The sequence below is a fragment of the Amblyomma americanum genome, chromosome 1, assembly GCF_052857255.1.
Source record: "Amblyomma americanum isolate KBUSLIRL-KWMA chromosome 1, ASM5285725v1, whole genome shotgun sequence".
Lineage (NCBI taxonomy): Eukaryota > Metazoa > Arthropoda > Arachnida > Ixodida > Ixodidae > Amblyomma > Amblyomma americanum.
In genome coordinates this window covers 3756813-3763563 of record NC_135497.1, presented here as the reverse complement: position 1 = coordinate 3763563, position 6751 = coordinate 3756813, and positions in this window count along the sequence as shown.

Sequence of the window (6751 nt, the reverse complement as noted above, 5' to 3'; positions counted from 1 at the left end):
CGCAGTTAAGGCTTCATGCGGGATTCTATAGGGGATGATATATACATATCGGGCATTGTATATGTAAAGATGCAAAAGTTCCCTACTACCTAGCAGCATGCTTGCCTAATAGTATGAACATGTTTATGATGGAATATTAAGAGCGATGGCAGATGATGTGTGTGTAACTCAATACTGCACATGCATCTGCACCGTTTCTGACAGATATACGATTTGCATAATTTGTAACACTATGTGCCTCCTGTTGTATATGTGCATTTATATGTGCCAGTTTAAAATGTTCCCTGTTGAATGCTTTCAGTATAAATATTGCTCGCAGGAGTCATCCTAATAATATTCTGTTTTACTTTATGCAGCAAATTACAGTCAACACACTTGTCTGCAGTGCTGAAGCAGTGAGCTTCAGTTCAGAGAAATTTAACTTCTAGCTTGGCAACAGTACAACCACTACAGTGCAAATCACATGGCAGTTTGTATGCCTGTGCACCTTCAATGCTGATCGCCTGCTTAAAAATTGAAATTCCTGTAGGCAACAGGGAGTCTTTTCGTTTGAAACAGGTCAGCGCTGAAAAAGACAAACGCGGCGAGAGAACGACGACCCAAGGGATGAGCGCTACTAACAACTGGTTTTATTTGTCGCTTCATGGAAAGTATTTAAAGCCTTGTCACATCATATCATGCACACAGCCAGGGGCGTCAACATTTTTCCATATCAAAAAAGTTAAGATATATATCTTAACACCGCAAGCCACAAAGAGCCAGTAATTGACAGCGTGAATAACAGAAAGGGAAAAAAGGAAGAAACAAACAGGACTAATAAAAAAAATATTCAGTTATTTTTTAAACGCGTCTCAAGAAATGCCCGCCCCGCAGAGAACAACGTTATTGAGGCATCGCTCACACACTGATCTCGTTTTTTGTTTATGTGGAAAGCTTCCAGTGCTCTAGACAACTGTGGTGAAGACTACTTCCATGCGTATCTTCATAGCAATTGCTGATGAACCCACGTTTGCTTTCCCACACAGGTACAGCATCATACTCCTGGCAGTAGTGGATCACAAATACCATTTTCGGTATATAAACGTTGAAAGTCCCGGAAGGTGCCAAGATGCCAGTGTTTATGGCCGATCGAAGCTGCATACGCTAATCGAGAATGGGACCTTCAGCCCTCCCATGGCAATGATAGAAGGCACCAGTGTTTCACCGATTTTTTTGTGTGATCAGGCATTTCCCTTGTCACCGAACCTGCAAAAGCCATTTCCAAATGCTCAGCCTGGAAGCAGTGTTCAACTACGATCTTTCAAAGACTAGGAGGATTGTCGAGAATGGTTTCGGGAGGCTAAAGGCACGCTTTCGCTTTGTGATGAAGAGAATGGAGTGCCGGCTGAACAAGGCCAAACTGGCTATTCGAGCTGCTTGTGTACTTCACAATATCTGTGAGGCAATGAAAGACAGTGTAGAGCCCCAGTGGGAAAGTGAGGCACGTGCATTGGACTTGTATGCACAGCCATCACGCAACACAGGAGAGTGCAGTGGGGGAGGGCAAGAGGTAAGGCACGCCCTAGCAAGTTATTTTTGGAAAGAGGCCCAGCACGCGCCATGACTGAGTGCAATAGGAACCAAGCTGAAGCGAAGCAGGCATTTTTGACTGTGTCACTATGTTTTTTTAAAGACAACTGCTACATCTTGCTGTTCGACTAATGTGGCAGTTTTGGTGTGACATGACTTGAAAAATAAAGCCCAACCCAAGGCACAGACAGAGGACAGTAAAAAAGGATACGGGGATGTCAACGAGAGCAGAGCTCTGTCTTTACCTGGAAAACGAACTGTAGCGCAACAGAATGGCAACACGCAGTGAGAGCGCTCGTGCAGCGTGTCTGCATTCTATTGTCTTGTTCTCCGCTGGGCTAGTTTGCTTTTTGAGACCATCAACCAACAAGCTTCAAAAGCTATGTTGCCATTATCTGGCTAAAAAATATTTAAAATGTACATTTGAGCTGTCACGCCAATAAAAAAAAGGACTGCAAGGGCACACACCATGCTTGGCATCAATTATTTATTTATACATTTTTTGCATTATTTCGAGTAGCTTGTCTTCCCGAGCTTCGCTCCGCTTCAGGATCTCGAGCCGCTCCCTTTTTATTGCCACAGTCTCGGTTCTGTGGCGCTCTAGTGAGCAGCGCAGTTGACGCTGCTCCTCCAACAATTCTGAAAGCAGTCTTGTGGGAGGAGCCAGCCTTTTTTTCTTTGCAGCTGTTGCTGTAGGGGCCGCAGGTTCCTCTTCAGTGCCAGAATCCAGTGGTGAGGCTTCCACCTCGTGACACTCTGAGCTTCGCTCAGAGGTGAGTCAGTAGGTGTGTCTGGGGGCTGGCCCACTCCACCGTGCACCCTGCCATTGAACAGCTGAAGAAATAATAAAAACATTGTTGTGTGCAAAAAAAGTGCAAGCATAAACAAACATCTGCGAACAAAATATGTGCTCATGGAGTGATGGCTTCTGCTATTCTTCTGACAATAAATGTAGCATTTGTCATTTTACTCGGTGTTCCTAGTTCATCCATATTTAAGATGTTTTCAAACATGCATAAGAGCATGAACCAACTTGCCAAACCCTGAATTTTGAGCCAACAAAATATATGTTGCACTGAATGTGAATGCGACAGCCAGTGCATCGTACTATACCAACTCGACTGGCTGACACCTGCACCAGTTACTACCGAACGATGTTACGGTGAATACCTCCTCTGGAGAGGTGCCATCAATGGCACTACATCCACTTTCTTCCATGAGGGTGGAATCATTGGCTGGCAGCGATCCAAGGAACCGGTGGAGGTTCCAGTAAAACTTCCATTGCATTCCGCCAGCCCGGTTTTTGTTCCTGTCCTGGTCAGTAGCCTGAAATAGAATTTTTCAAAATGACGCCATAGTTTGGTGCAATTTTTGCAGCAATGCACAACCGCAATACTTTCTTTGTAGTTAGGGGAAATAAAGCAGACCGAAAATGTTAATTCTGTGGCGTAACTGCTGCGACAACAAGCAATTTTTGACTCGCCGCTTTGGCTTTCGGCTGCTGAGCCACAATCGAATCCCGTCAGCTACTCCTGCTTTTATATGGCGAACTGCAAAAACGTGCGAGCGCTGTACAACGCCATTGCACGTTAGGGAACCCCAGGTGGTCAAAATTAATCCGGGACTGTTCACAATGCCTTCTTTAGTGGCCCACGTGCAGCTTTGGGACAAACACAAATGCCAACAAAAGAGTCCGATATAACAAGAGACGACGAATACATGAAATAATTCAGCTGCCTCAAGTAAAACAGATGCACAATAACGCTGTTAAGTAGAATATAAATTAGCTTTTACCTGTATTTGTTGCTCATGTTCTGGATCTTTTTTTTACTTCCTTCGTGCTTTTCACGATTCCCACTGCACGGATCCGTTCAGAGATGGCCATATACACCTTGAGATTTTTTTTGGCACCGCGCAGATCTGGCAACACATCTTCCCATATATTAATCAGCGCAGCGTCTCCTCGTCTGTCCAAGTCGTGCGCTCTTTGCTTTGGCAGCTCTCCTCATTTTGAGCTGCCATATTCAACACAATTAAGGCACAATTTCAAAGGACAGGCGACGGCGAGCTTCCAAGAGCAGTCACGCAAAGCGGCACAAAGACGGCGAGTTCGCTTTGTAGCTGCACAGCAAAATACCACGCACACGGCTCAAAGGACGACCGGCGTGGTCCGCACGCTTTCACACCAACATTAACACGAACTGAATGAACATGGCGGCGCCGCAGTGCCGCATCATTCGGGCGCCGTTAGTTGCGTACATGATAAATTCGTTTCTTTATTGTGCGGTTTCGTTTCTCGCTAAACACAACGTATACTCTTTAAAGCTGTTTAATAACTGAAATGAACTTCTGTGTCCTTTTTCTATGCATTACATTTTGCGTCGTTGAAAGCGTTGGCGGCGAGGCTAGGCACTCCTTCAAACCGTTGGCGGCGAGGCTACGCACTCGGCCAGTAAAGTGCGTTCCGTGAACGTACTCCGACTTGAGTGCACTCATCTGAGAGTACACTCCGCTGCGACGTAAAGATTTGGGAAAGTGCACTTAAAAACCGAGTGCACTCGCCGTAAGTGCACTTAACTTGCCCGCTTGACAGGGGTCTTAGTCACCGCTGGTCATTTCTGATACCTTGTAGGCAATGGACAAGGCACCTGTGAAGGGCATTGATACAAGGAATATATCATATATATGATGTATGATTCTTGCTTGCTTATCTTCTACTTCGCTGTGGATGATGTGGCATTTTCTTTTTCGAAAAAGTTTCCTGCATTGTTCCACCCTTTTAAGAGCGTTTGCTCTCATTCGTCACGTTTCTCGATTTCTTGGTGTGTGCTGTCACCTCCCTTTGGCGTGAAATTTTCTAAGTCCGAGGAAATCAAGATAGCGGCCCCCATAGTAAATCGATATAGCAACCCAATTGGTGGTTGAGTGGTGAGGTTATTAGTATATCGAATTGGTGATTGATTGGTGAGGTCACTGATTTTATGATGTCATAATTAACTAATCACGTGACTAAGTTGATTCGCTTATGACTCAGTAATTAATGAGGTCATCATAAAACTTATTAAATATTTGGAATCCTCTAGACGAGTAGAACACGTTAGATAGCATTATTAACTAAGGAAGTTAATATATTAGTTATGGTTAGGCTTAAATTTAATAACTTATAATTATTTAACCTATGACGTCATGACCTAACTAATAGCATATTCGTTATGATCCATAACGCAGCAACAAAACAGGGGACAAACACAAGCGCTAATGTTAGCGCTTGTGTTTGTCCCCTGTTTTGTTACTGCGCTATGGATCATAACGCATACCCACTAGCCCGAACCATCACCTTGTTAAGCATATTCGTAACGGGCTCGATGAGTAGAACATGTTAGACACCAATATCGCCTAATTAGGTTAATATTTATTTACGGTTAGGCTTAACATAGCGGTCACGACGTCAGCACTCGACAGCTAAGTTTCAAACCTCATGGCGACCGGGCACCTACCGCTTGGTGGTAAGAAATAATGGCTCTCCAAAAAGTCCAAAAACTTTTTCGGCCTAAACTGGTCAAAAATATCCGACCTCAAGGCGGTAGGCGCCCTCTCGCCGCGAGGTATGGAAAAGTGGCCTAATCACGTGGTAATACCCCGCATGGACGATAGATTGCGCTACCAAACAGCTAACGCTTGTTATTTCATCGTCTTTCATACGGTGGCTACGTATCTTTTTTTTTCTTTGAGAAACCGATCATGTTTGGAAAGGCGGGGAGCCATAAAATGTCTAGTTCTTTGGTCATGGTGGCTGCTACTCACCATGAAGCCCAACTAGGGGACGGGACAGGTACTTGCAAGCAAGTCCTGCCCACGCCAGCTGTACACCCTAACTATTACCCAGCATAGCGAAACACAGGGTAGTTCTTCACACTGAGTGTTGACCTTCGCCACCAAGAAAAAGGGATGCAGTGAGCAGGACACAAGAGAGTTGTGTGAGAGAGATAGGCAAGTGAAAGATGAAGTGGAGAATAGGAAAAGGCGACTGCCGATTTCCCCCGGTCGGGTCAGGCCGGAGGTGCCGTCTACAGGAAGCTGGGGCCAAAGTGGTGTGTTGCCTCCGACGAGGGGCCTTACAGGCACAAACACTCGGCATCGGGTCTACAGCCAGGATACCCTTTTCCTGGACATGGCAGAGCTACGCACGGCCAAGCGCGGATGCTCGGGTCCGTGGTGGCGCACTGCTCACCATCCTCCCCTTGCGGGGATGTCCCTACGGATGCTCAAGAACCCGTGGTGTCGCAACTCACGAACAAATGCACGTAAGAGACGCCCCGCGGGGTATTGAACAGAATAAAATCGTCTAAAATATGACCTGTAGTGTGTTTCCTTCCCCAAAAGCCAGAGTGGGGATTAAAATCTGCAACAACTGAGATATGGCCCTGGTAGCTATTTAAAAAGTGCTTCTAGATTATGTAGTGTGACTTTTAAATGTGGCTCGAGGTGTATAGAAGATATTGTAATTGTTTCTAAATGTAGAGCAGTGACTGCAACAACTTCGTATCTAGTTTGAAGTTTGACTACGCGAGTTGCAACTGCAGTCTGTTGTGCGGCTTTGAGTCGCTTTGGGACGTTAAAACCGACAAACCAAACCAAACCAGAAGATGAGTTATAAGAGGTCCTTTACACCGCTGTATTGGTCAACAGTCCTCGGTAGTTCCAATGAATTATGAATGTCAATTTTGCTCCTGGCGGGGGAGGGGGGGGGGATGCAGTTAAAAACCTAACCTCCCGTTTTACTGGGGCCTGTAATGTGAGTTTTTGTTTTTTTGGCACACACAAGTGAGCTGTGCCGCCCCTGCATTGTGGATGTGCTGGGGATTGTCTCCATAGCGCCACCGGAGACGCTGGAGTGCCCGCGAGGAAGCTGCGGGTGTGCGAGATACAGAGCTCCCCGGATGTTGGGAAGTCTTGAAATGCAGTTGTATGTATGCCACTCTTACGTTACCATGTATGCACTTCGTATTATTCCATACGCTGTACCCTCGGTTTCTTCCGTTATGACTTAGGTGCTGTTTATCTCCACTGAGTACTGCTAATAAAGGGGGCCTGCGGCCCTGTCAAGCTGGCTTCTGGCAGCTTTTTCTGCAGGCCTCCTACATCATTTACAGTGATGTATATAAAATTTTATTCTGCTTTA